Genomic DNA, 13,259 nt, shown 5'->3' on the forward strand with positions numbered 1-13,259 from the left:
TGATAGGTTCTAGAGTCATTTGTAGATATTAGAAATTTCAAATTTTATTAGGCTTGAATTATGGTGTAATTCATGAGTTTAGCGTTGTTTGAGGTGATTTGAGGATTCGACTAAGTTTGTATGATATTTTTGGACTTGTTGGTATATTTGGTTGAGGTCCCGAGGGCCTCAAGCGAGTTTTGGATGGTTAACGGATCAAAAAATTGAACTATAATAGTTGCTGCAATTTCCTTATGTTGGAAATTTCTTCTGCCATAATCGAGCCCAGAATCAAGCCACGATCGAGCCCAGGGTCAAGGGCCACGATCGAAGGGAGGGTTGAGGAACAGGATCGAAGCCACGATCGAGCCCAAGGTCGAGGGCCACGATCGAAGGCAAGGTCGAGGATCATGATTGAAGCCATGATCGAGCCTAGGGTCGAGAGCTATGATCGAAGGTAGGGTCGAGGATCAGGATCGAAGCCACGATCGAGTCCAGGGTCAAGGGCCACGATCGAAGGCAGGGTCGAAGACCAGGGTCGAAGACATGATCGAAGGCCATGGTCGAGGGCCATGATCGAGTGCCACGATCGAGGGTCAGAATAGAGGCCCAGGTTCGAGGACCTCAATCGAAGGCCAAGATCGAAGGCCAAGTTCGAGGCAGAACCGAGGCTGACTGGGCAGAATTATAAAAACACGAACTTCGTCCCATTCGCCAATTTTGACAAATTAGAGCTTGAGGAGAGGCGATTTTTGATAGATTTTCAAGGAAAACTTGAGGTAAGTCCCTTGTAATCATTTCTACTCCACAATATTATGTTATTATCGAATAATCTGACTAGATTACATGATTTTAAGGTGGAAATCAGAGATTGGAACTTAGAAATTTGAAAATACGATTTATAGACTTGAGGGTAGAGTTGGGGTCAGATTTTGATAAAATTAGTATGGTTAGACTCATTGTTGATTGGGCTTTCGGATTTTGTAACTTTTGTCGAGTTCCGAGACGTTGGCCCCACATGCAATTTTTGAGCTAAAATTCGGATTTTTATGAAACATTAGCATTTTCTTATGGAATTAATTCCAATAAATGTAGAATGTAAGATAAAATACAACAACTGTCCGGAATACAAATTGGATAGGAAAAATGTAAGTACTCTGAAGGAGACTCTGTTGACTGCGGAGTGTCGTATAGAATGCAGCTCACCTAAGTCCCCGCCATAATCGTGACTCTGTGCCCACAAGGCCGCTAAACATATGTATACCTGCACAAAAATGTGCAGCAAGTGTAGCATGAGTACGTAAATCAATGCGTACCCAGTAAGTATCCCGCCTAACCTCGAAGTAGTGACGAGGGGTCTACTCAGACACTTACTATGGGCTATAAATAGGATATCAATGATATAATTAAGTATGGATTATATGAACAGTTGCAAGCTCCATATTTTGAAGTAAGTAAGCACTTCTTTTATAATTAAAAAACTCTCCGAATTTATCTCCCATTATTTGACAATTTAACTCAGGCCGAGGAGGCGATATCATTATTTATAAATTTCAAGGCAAGCAATATAAGCATGCGCAAATTATGCCGATGTCGTACGACCCGATCCAACAAATATTTAAACTGTGCACTGCCAGAGGGTCGAATGGCACGAACCATATATGCATCTATAAATTTCCCCACTCGCGAATCATACATGCGACGCGGTCCCAGCTCGCGAATCATACATGCAACGCGATCAAATATAAATTTAAGGAAATACCCCGCTCGCGAATCATACCTCCGACGCGGCCAAATATAAGTTTAACATTTAAATCATATCTCTTTCTTGATTCTTTTTAAAATAATGAAAACTCAACTTGTAACTTTTTAAGGAAATCACCCGCTCGCGAAACATACATGCGATGCGGTTACTCATAGATTTCTTCAGGTATTATATTATTCCTCAATTCTTTTTGAAATTACGAAATTCAAATGAAAACCTTTTAAATCTTAAGTTCTTCAATTTCAACTCATTTCAAAACATTTAATAAACAGACTCAATCTCGCTCCCTCTCAAGGCAAACAATAAACATAAATCAATAACAATATCAACAAGGCATGATGTGAGCCTAAAACTACCCGGACGTAGGCATAGCTAGTAGCTACGTACAGACTCTCATCACCTCGTGAGTACGTAGCCCCCACAAATAGAAGCACACAATAATTTAGTTCACCTATGGAGTTAATTCCCCCTTACAAGGTTAGAAAGGAGACTTACCTCGCTCCGAAGTTTCATAACCGGCTCCCAAGCCATTCAATCAACTCAAATAGATGCCTAAAGCTCCAAAACTAGTCAATAAATGAGCAAATCCATAAATATATACTCTAACACTCATTATAACTCACCCTCGGGCAAACGTGCCCGGATTCCAAAAATATTCGAAGATAATCATTACCCATAACCTTATGAACTCAAATATATGACTTTTTCCAATCCCATGCTCAAATTCGTGGTAAAAATAAAAGAAATACCAAATTCTAGGTTTTCTACCAAAACCCCACAATTTCTACTAATTTCCATGTCTAAATCCATATATAAACCATGTATTTAACTTGCAATTGGTGGGAATTAACTTACCTCCAAGTTACTAGGTAAATTATCCTCTCAAGAAGCTCCAAAGATCGTCCAAGAATGAAGAAATGAGCAAAAATGCTCAAATCCCCGCTTTAAACACTCACTGCCCAGCGATCATCGCGCACGCGGCAAAATCCTTCGCGCCTGCGATGGATTGTTTCGCACCCGCGGCAATATTCTTCTCGTCTGCGATGGATTATTCGCACCTGCGGCTTCGCACCGAGGCCTTTTTTGCGGAGGTGCGATCACACCAGATATCAACTGCCTCAACTCTTCTTCAAACTCCAAATTCGATCCGTTAACCACCCGGAATCCACCCGGGGCCCTCGGGACCTTAACCAATTATACCAACATGTCCCAAAACACATTAAGAACTTAGTCGAGCCTTCAAATCACATCAAACAACGTCGAATTCATGAATCGCACCCCATTCCAAGCCTAAAGAACTTTAGAATTTCAAACTTCTACATTCGATGCTAAAACCTATCAAACCGCGTCCGATTGACCTCAAATTTTGCACGCAAGTCATAATTGACATTACGGACCTACTCCAACTTCCGGAATCAGAATCCGACCCCGATATCAAAAAGTTTACTTCCGGTCAAACTTCTAAAAAACCTTCAAATTCCTAACTTTCGCCAAACGAATCCAAAATGACCTACGGACCTCCAAATCCACTTTCGGACGTGCTCTCAATACCGGAATCACCATACGGAGCTATTCTCAGACTCAGAATTCCAAATGGACGTCGATAACATTGAAATGCACTTCAACCCAAATTTATGAAATTCTTCCAAAATGCTAATCTCCACAATAGGTGCCGAAACGCTCCCAGGGTATCCAAAACTCGATCCGAACATATGCCCAAGTCCGAAATATCATACGAACCTGCTAGAATCTTCAAATCCCAATTATGAGGTCGTTTAACTCTAAAATCCAATCTTAGTCAATTCTTCCAACTTAAAGCTTTTGAAATGAGAATTTTCTTTCCAATTCAACTCTGAACTTCCGAAATTTTAATTCCGACCACGCGTACAAGTCATAATACCTGAAGTAAAGCTATTCATGGCCTCAAACCACCGAACGGCGCGCTAGAGCTCAAAACGATCGGTCGGGTCGTTACATCTTATCTCCCTTATAATTTTAATTTGTTTGAAGCGGTTCTTTAAGCTTATTTATTATTAAAATAAAAAGTATAATTTGACTAATTTACCCTTACTATTTTACTTTTTATTTAACTATATTTTACAAACATCTTTTATGAATATTTACATCTATTCATTAGCGTGCAACACACGTTCATAGAGACTAGTTATTATAAAAATATGAATACAATATCGGTTTACAAAAATAATATTATGATATTAAGCCTAATAACTCACAATAAAAGAACATAACCGGAATTCTAGATATTAGTCTTATAATCCTATTAGTTTTAGGATATATACCACATGTTAAGAATCTTACATGATTACCTTTAGGATAACTATTAGTGTAATTACTTTCGGGTATAGACATATAATACTACATGTTATCATGTTAACCTAATACCTTTCAGAACACGTTAGGTTTTCTTTTAGTATGCTCACTTTCGAGGTAGATACATATTTTTAGTCATGTAATCCTATTACTTTTAGGTTATACTTTAAAAAAATTCCTATTACTAATTTAATTTGAAAACGTGTTATAATGTCATATTATTAATTTAATTTGAGAATGTACTATATTGTTCAAATCCATTTAGAAAAAGAAAAGCCTATATTATTATAAAAGTACGAATACAATATTGATAGAACAAAATAGCCCTAAAATATTAAACAGAATAACTCACAAGGAAATGACATAACTGTAATAACCTATTTTTTGGACTACAATACCTTCTATGTTAATTTTTTAAATATTTAATATTTTAACATTAATAAAATTTTATCAACTAAATTCTTATTAAAAATATGTACGAAGGTTTAATAAAATTAATTTCATAAGAAAACTCTGTATTGGCAGTACATTACTAGTCCATAATCTCCAATACTAAGAAAAAATAAAAGTAATGTTAAATGAAATGCATAAAACGTTGAAATTGAGAAAACAAATATCCCTACGATAATATATTTTTATATCTATATTTGAATTGTTTTCCTACTCAAATAAAAGATATTTATCAATTTTTCATGTAATATTGACAAATATGCCCAATTATTAAAAAACAACTAAGAAAATGAAAATAATTGAGGCCACTCACTTTAAATCTGATCTTTTTATTCTTTGAAAATAAAATCTATGCTGGATAAAATTATAATTAAGATTAAATATTCAAAATAAGAGATTGTGATGACCCGATAGGTCATCTTTAAATTTAACCTTCAATTCTGTGCTTCGAGACCTCAAATAGCATCATTTAGCATTCCTCGACTTGTGTGCGCAGTCTGTATATTTTTCCGAAAAACATTTATGTGAAAAATTAATAAAAATGTGAAATAGTGCTTTAAAACTCATCTGAGTTGACTTCAGTCAACATTTTAAGCAAACAGATGCAGATCAGCATTTTGACGGTCCTAGTGGGTCCGTATCGTGATTTGGGACTTGGGCGTATGCCCGTAATTTAATTCGGAGGTCCCTAGCTTGAAGTTTTGCCATTTGTCGAAAACTAGAATTTTAAAGGCTTTAAGATCTCAAAGTTTGACCACAAATTGACTTCTATTGATATTGGGCTCGAATTTTGATTGTGGAATTGGGAATAGCCCTGTCATATCATTTGGGACTTACATGCAAAATTTGAGGTTATTCCGGATTGATTTAATATGTTTCGGCGCAAATTATAGAAGTTGGAAGATTTGAAAACTCATAATTCAAATCGAGGTGCGATTCGTAGTTTCGATGTTGTTTGATGTGATTTCAGGCCTCGAGCAGGTCCGCATTATTGTAACGACCCGGTCAGTCATTTTAATAGTTGTAGCCACGTTTCCCCATTTACTGCTCATTCTGTACTTTATAACTATTATGCGACTTGCCGGGGTAGTCGGTTCGGGTCCGGAGAGATTTCGGAATGAATTGAGTGTCACGAGCCCAAAATCACTAGTCATGATGGAACCTAACCCAACCCGCTAGGTAAGCCAATTAACCACTAACCAATTCTAATAACAATTAATAAAGCAATTAAGTAAGAAATTATCTGAATCTGATACATTCCCCAAGAACTGGTAGTACAAATCATGAGCTTCGAATAATAGAGTTTACAAAGCGGGAATGAAATAAAAACATCATCTATTTGAAAAGTTCATAAACAGAGTTTTTTAGATCTAAGTCTACCATGAACAAGAGGCAGCTACAATCGGGACGCAAGTACATCTTCAAATCCAGCTCCCATCGAACACAGCAACATCAGCAGCCAACATCTGCACGCAAGGTGCAGAAGTGTAGGATGAGTACAACCGACCCCATGTACTCAATAAGTAACAAACCTAACCTTAGGTTGAAAGTAGTGACGAGCTAACAGAAAGGTCGGGTCCAACACCAATATTCCCCAACAGTTCATAACAACATAGTACAATAAAAAAGCAGAATCTCAGAAATAAAAGGCTCAGTTCGTTCACAGTTCCAGAAAAATAGGCATTTCTTTTCAAGTATATCAGTGAAAATCTAGATCTTTTACCGAAAAGCCAATATACGAGTAAGTTTGAAAACTGTGATTTTCCCCAAAACTCCTTTCAACAAATAGTAAGATGTTTTATTTTCAGATAGCATGAGGAAGGTACTTCTCTATACCTACATGTCAAGATACAGGTAAAATCATAAATGTCCCCAAAACTGGGTAGCAGAAGGAAATGTACCTCTATGCATGTATCTCAAGTATGCATGTCAAATGCAATGCATCTCGATGATGAGCTTATGTACCCACACTCTCAGAGTACTCAATCTCACTATCTCGCATTCTCTCTCACTATGCTCAACACACTAAAACACTCAGCGATGTACCATACCCATTGCGGCATGCAGCCCGATCCCTATTTATAGTCGACAACGCTTACTGGGGGTGTGCAGACTCCGGAGGGGCTCCTTTCATCCCAAGCGCTATAATCCGCACGGACAACTCACGTGCCATAATATCAATATCCGAAATCGCACGAACAACTCACGTGCTATAATATCAACATCTGGAATCGCACGAACAACTCACGTGCTACACGGAAAATTCACATGCTATAGTGACAAAATCTTCACAAACAGACCCCCGGCCTCACTCAGTCATCAATCTCTGCAGTCTCACTCACGGGCTCACAATGTCATGAAACTAGCCCGGCAACAATGATATGATGTATCAATAAATAACCGAGACTGAGATATGATATGAATGCATGAATATGACTGAGTATTAAATATCAATGAAATCAGTGAGATGACTGCAACAAACGACCACTATGGGTCCAAATAATATCGGCATAATGCCTAAACATGATATCTAACATGATTGACAATTTAACTACTTTGTCACATGGTGAAAACATGGATATCAACAAAGTAGGACCATTATATAGTGCCATGGAAACAACAGAGACCCAATTCAAATGGTGCACGCCCACACGCCCATCACCTAGCATGTGCGTCACCTCAATAACAATCACATAACAGGCATTTCGGGGTTTCATGCCCTCAGCACTAAGATTAGAAGAGTTACTTACCTCGAAGAAGCCAATATCAATGTCGAACAAACCAAGTGGTGCTCCAAAGATGCCATCTCACGCGTTCCAACCTCCGAACGGCTCGAAACTAACCAAAAACAACTCAAGTACATCAAACAATGCTAAAAGGAACCAATTTCGATCGAAAAAGGTCAAATCTTGAATCAAAAGCCCGAAATCGGCAAAAATCCCAACCGAGGCCCGCACCTCGGAACCCGAAAAAATTTACAAAGTTCAACAACCCATTCAATTACGAGTCGAACCATACTAGTTTCATTCAAATCCGAATCCAATTCGATGTTCAAAACTCAAAAATTCATATTATGAAACTTTAGGCCCAAACCCCCAAATTTCTCTTTAAATTCATCAACAAATTCTAAAAAATGAAGATAGATTCATGAAATATAACCAAAACCGAGTAGAGAACACTTACCCCAATTCATATGGTGAAATTTGCTCCAAAAATCGCCTCCATCCGAGCTTGAAAATGTAAAAATGAACCCAAAATCGCGAACCCTTGTATATAACATTCTGCCCAGTACTTCCGCATTTGCAGACAATTCGTTGCACCTGCGACCACCGCTTTTGCGAAAATACTTCGCACCTGCGCTGCCCGGCTCCCTCACCATTTTCTCTTTTGCGACTCCCTGCCGGCATATGCACAATCGCAGGTACGGAAATCCCATCGCACATGCGACCTCTGCTGACACCCTCCAACTCGGCACCTGCACTCGAGCTGCCGCACCTGCGGCATTGCATATGCACTCAAATCTCCGCTTCTGCAGTCTTCCTCATCCAACTCTCATCTCGCATCTGCGATGCCTTTGTCGCTTCTGCGTCCATCGCATCTGCGCAAAGCAACTGCAGGTGCGATCATACAAGAACCAATAGCCTTCAACTCTGTACATGAGGTGAAAATCATCCGAACCTTGTCCAAAACTTATCCGGGCCACTCGGGACCCCGTCCGAATATACTAACAAGTCCAATAACATAACACGGACCTACACGAGGCCTCAAATCATGCATAACCACATCGAATCTATGAATCACATCTCAAATCGAAATCTATGAACTTTGAAACTTCAACTTCCACAACCGATGCCGAAACCTATCGAATACGTCCGATTAACCTCAAATTTTGCACACACGTCACATTTCACATTACGGACCTATTCCAATTTCCAGAATTGGATTCTGACCCCGATATCAAAAATTCAACTCCCGGTCAAACTTTCCAAAATTTCAACTTTCGCCATTTCAAGCGAAATTCCACTACGGACCTTCGAATCACAATCCAGACGCGCTCCTAAGTCCAAAATCACCCAACGGAGCTAAGAGAACCATGAAAACTCCGTTATGGGTTCAAATTCACAAAAAGTCAAACTTGGTCAACTCTCCCAATTTAAAGCTTTGACAATGAAATCCATTCTTCCAATTCGATTCCGAATAACCTGAAAATCAAAACCGATGATTCACATAAGTCATAATGCATCATACAAAGCTACTCATGCCCGTAAACTACTGAGCAAAGTGCAAATGCTCAAAACGACCGGTTGGGTTGTTTCATCCTCCCCCACTTAAACATACGTTCGTCCTCGAACGTGCCGGGTGTTGTTTCCAAGCCACCATATCACTATTCCATCTTACCACACACGTACCCGGGGGTCACCCTGCATCACCCTATCCCATATAGGCCTGATAACACCAGATAACTGAAATTTCTTAATTCAACCTAGCCAACAAGCCTTAGAATCCAATTTCCAACATCCGAAATTTCTTATAAGATCTGAAGCCCGCAACCTACACACTGTATAAGTCTGAACAAGCTGTACCAAAAGCCATAACCATTACTCAAATACTCAAAACTCAAATACCACATAGCTCAAATGCTCGAAGCAATGATTTCTAATTACAGTAGCTGCTCAAAACAACCCAATGCCGGTAAAAAACCTCATATCAAACAAGACTCCATTCAAAAAACTTCGTACACTGCCAATGATGAAAGAAACATGCAGAACTCATATCTATTCATCAGATCAACAAGTCATGGTAGTCTGTCTCCTTCGACAAGAACTATAGCAAATTTCTAAGCCGACTTTCGATATTATCCTTCCAACCATGCTGTAATTAATTCCGATAGTATCCATTCTAGGTCCGACGACTTCATCTTATCAAATACTAGCTACTCTACTGACATGCCACACCAATACTATCTAAAGCCACAACCCGTGCAAGCCGTGCACCAATAAGCAACATTCCAAATGTACTCAATCATGGAAAAATGACTCAGACAAGAGAACCGTCCCGCAAGTTCGACGATTACCACCCCAACACAATGCTAAAAGCCCATCACACCGTAGAACTATAACACACGAATCTAACACAAGGGATCATATCTTAACATAACTCCGTTGCAATGCGTGACCTCATCCAAACATTGATCCATATGAAATACCTCAGCCACCGTGCTCAAAATCAATAACCACGCGCAATCCGACATCAAGTACTCAAAGTGCACTACCATAACCATGGAGAAGAAAATGACACAATGCCACACAAACCCGAAAGAACATAACCAATGCGTAATCAATCATGCATCACCCAAATACCCATCTCGTGCGAATTCCGCCATAAGGCCCCAATAGAACTGCACCGTGTGTGCATACAACCAACGAATCACAACTCCTCGTAGCACAGAAGAGTAACTCACAGATCATTTCAGAACACGAATAAGCTCAATAACAACCAAATGGCACATCCCTCAACAGTAGCAGTATGGAGCCAACTAATCCGGCTTGGTGTAGAATATGCATCCTATTTGGGCCTACCAATGGATCCCAAGTCAACTCTGGTCACCCACAAACAGATAAATAACCCCCGAAAGTCCACAATGACTGAATCATAACACATACTATCGTCTAGCTAGCTTCGGCCATGACTTCACAGTCCACAACCATGAAAACAACCTGCTCTTGAGATCTCCTAGTCTCCAATTCCATAGAAAACACGAATCACCATATTTGATCCCAACTCCACCGCCAGAATGTTTAACTCATCTCTCATACACCATCATCCCACGAGGAATACTTCTAAAATTCTTCCGTGCCACATAGCAAAATTTGAATATCAGCAATCGATCAACCAGGGGAGTCCTACAGTACCAGTGAAGTATCCATAAATCAAAACACATTGCCCCTTCTGAAATGTATACTCTCATCAGACCATACCGATTAGTAATATCATTTACCTAGTCATCTGAAACTGTCCATGCTGCCTACGAATTTATGTCCTTCCCTTCAAAACTGAACTGTGACCTTACAAATGCAAATCTCAATCCCACGCAATACACCGCATCTACTATGCCATCCTACGAAAAGTACAAGAATCTCATAATCAACTCTGAGTCACAGGCAGAATACATACCCGATCAGTCAGAAACCTTCCATTTGATGTCATCCCGGAGAAAATCCCAATATGCAACATATTCCTCACGCTGGTAGGAAATATACTCCTCGAACCGTGGTAGAAACCATTGAGAACTCTTCGAAACCCATTTGCACACAACCAAGCTATCATAACCGAATCTATCTAACTCAACCCAGCCACGCAGGTTGCCAAAACCCAAGAGTATTGCCACAAAACACTTGTAGAGACCAGCCACATCATAGGTACCTAAAGAAGCGATTATATCCATTACTGTGCTGATCCAACCTACTACCAAGCTGTCCTATCTCTCCAAGTCCTTTCCAAATTGCCTTCAAATTGATACTTCTCCTTGCTAGAACACCATGATCCTTAACAAAAATTTACAACACAAGAGACTCTAGTATAAAACCACAACGCCGTAAGGCCCATAAGCTGTTGACTCCTTTCTTAAGCACCCCAAAGTACCACAACCGCAACACCCACTCTAAAGAGACCTTATGTGAACCTAAAACTATTTCCTTCACCTTCTTGATACTGAAATGCATAATCCACAATGATATAAAATGCCATGAGTCTCGACACCATCCAATGCAAATATCAGATCCTAGACATATGCCAATCCGAAATTCTAAATTGCTACATATAATCCTTGAATCCATTAGAACCATTCTCGAGAGTCATCCACTCTACTCAAATCTCAATTAACCGACCAAACGGACCGAGCAACCTGTGCCCTATTATCACACCAACACCCAAGGGAGTAACCCACACTCCTAAGCAACCGAGCAAATTCCTACTCCATGCATACTACATCTTTCATGACTAACCACTCAATCATTCCATAATTCCCATATACCCATAGGGTGTAATACAACCTATATCCAGAAATTCCTCTACCCGAGTCATCCTCCATCTCGGCCTCTGCAAGTCATAATAGATTCACCAGTATACCCCGAACTGAAACCAATACAACACATAACCGTGGAACTCACTTGTCGATAGTAGACTCCCCACTTGGATCAAAGCCATAGAACCAAACAGTCGATAACATCACGATACCCATACTCTATTGCTGCCAAAATCTTGCACTGAAATTCAACTAAATCATTCGTAAGCTCATGTAACACAAACCATATAATACCTCAAATCGTCTGCAAATCTTGCATTCATCCTCGTGATAGTTAAGCCAACTTCCACAGGCGATCCAAACTCAAATTGCAACATATATCATTCACTGGCACAAGAGAACACTCTACAAAATATCACAGGGATCACACAACCTCAGGACACCTCGCAGGAAATAACCCACCTCATTTGCTTCAAACTAACATCTCCACATACCCTTCCACAGTCACGACTACAACGCAATCACTTAATCTTCTTGATTCTGAACTCATCAACAAGACATGAGAATCTACTTCACTCTACAACTAAACAACATGAGAGATCCCTCAATACACCCATAACTCGAGACCATACGCTATATTAAGACAGAAATCAAACACCCAATAGTCCTTGCTACCTCTCAAGTAAACTCTTCTCGTCACATTTGAACAATCCGAACACATCTCGCAGTCACATCATACTCACCACATTGCCATTTCACCGCTCATCGAGCCACAAATTCCACTCGTAGGGACATTAAATCATTACCGGACATATGAGTCTAGTTATACAAGTTACCAAGCTACCGAGCTCAAGCTGCGGTGTAACCATGGCCTCAAGTCCTCCAGACTGGCCCTTCACCAAAACACAGAATACACATCTCGAACCTCATTCATAGAATCATAAGCCGCTGGCGCACAACCGATACCGAGCGCTCATATGCACATACGAATGCATGGAAGGAATTTAAAGAGTAACGCTTCAAGCTGAATCAATGTCGCACGATAAGGAATGAAAGATGGGAAGTATATCCTAAATGTCCTGTAGCCTCTCGAAGATAGGTATAGACGTCATCATACCGATCCGCAAGACTCTACTAGACACTTGCTCATGACTTGTAGAAGCTATGAACCTAGAGCTCTGATACCACCTTGTCACGACCCCAAAACCACTAGTCGTGATGGCACCTAACCCAACCCGCTAGGTAAGCCAATTAACCACTAACCAATTCCAATAATAATTAATAAAGCAATTAAGTAAGAAATTAAATGAATCTGATACATTCCCCAAGAACTGGTAGTAAAAATCATGAGCTTCTAAGAATAGAGTTTACAAAGCGGAAATGAAATAAATACATCATCTATTTGAAAAGTACATAATTAGAGTTTTATAAATCTAAGCGCTATAATCCACACGGACAACTCACGCACCATAATATCAATATCTGGAATCGCATAGACAACTCACGTGCTATAATATCAACACCTGGAATCTCACTGACAAGTCACGTGTTGCACGAAAAACTCACGGCCTCACTCTGTCATCAATCTCTCCAGTCTCACTCACGGGCTCACAATGTCATGAAACTAGCCCGACAACAATGATATGATGTATCAATAAATAACCGAGACTGAGATATGATATGAATGCATGAATATGACTGAGTACTAAA

The sequence above is a fragment of the Nicotiana tomentosiformis genome, chromosome 4, assembly GCF_000390325.3.
Source record: "Nicotiana tomentosiformis chromosome 4, ASM39032v3, whole genome shotgun sequence".
Lineage (NCBI taxonomy): Eukaryota > Viridiplantae > Streptophyta > Magnoliopsida > Solanales > Solanaceae > Nicotiana > Nicotiana tomentosiformis.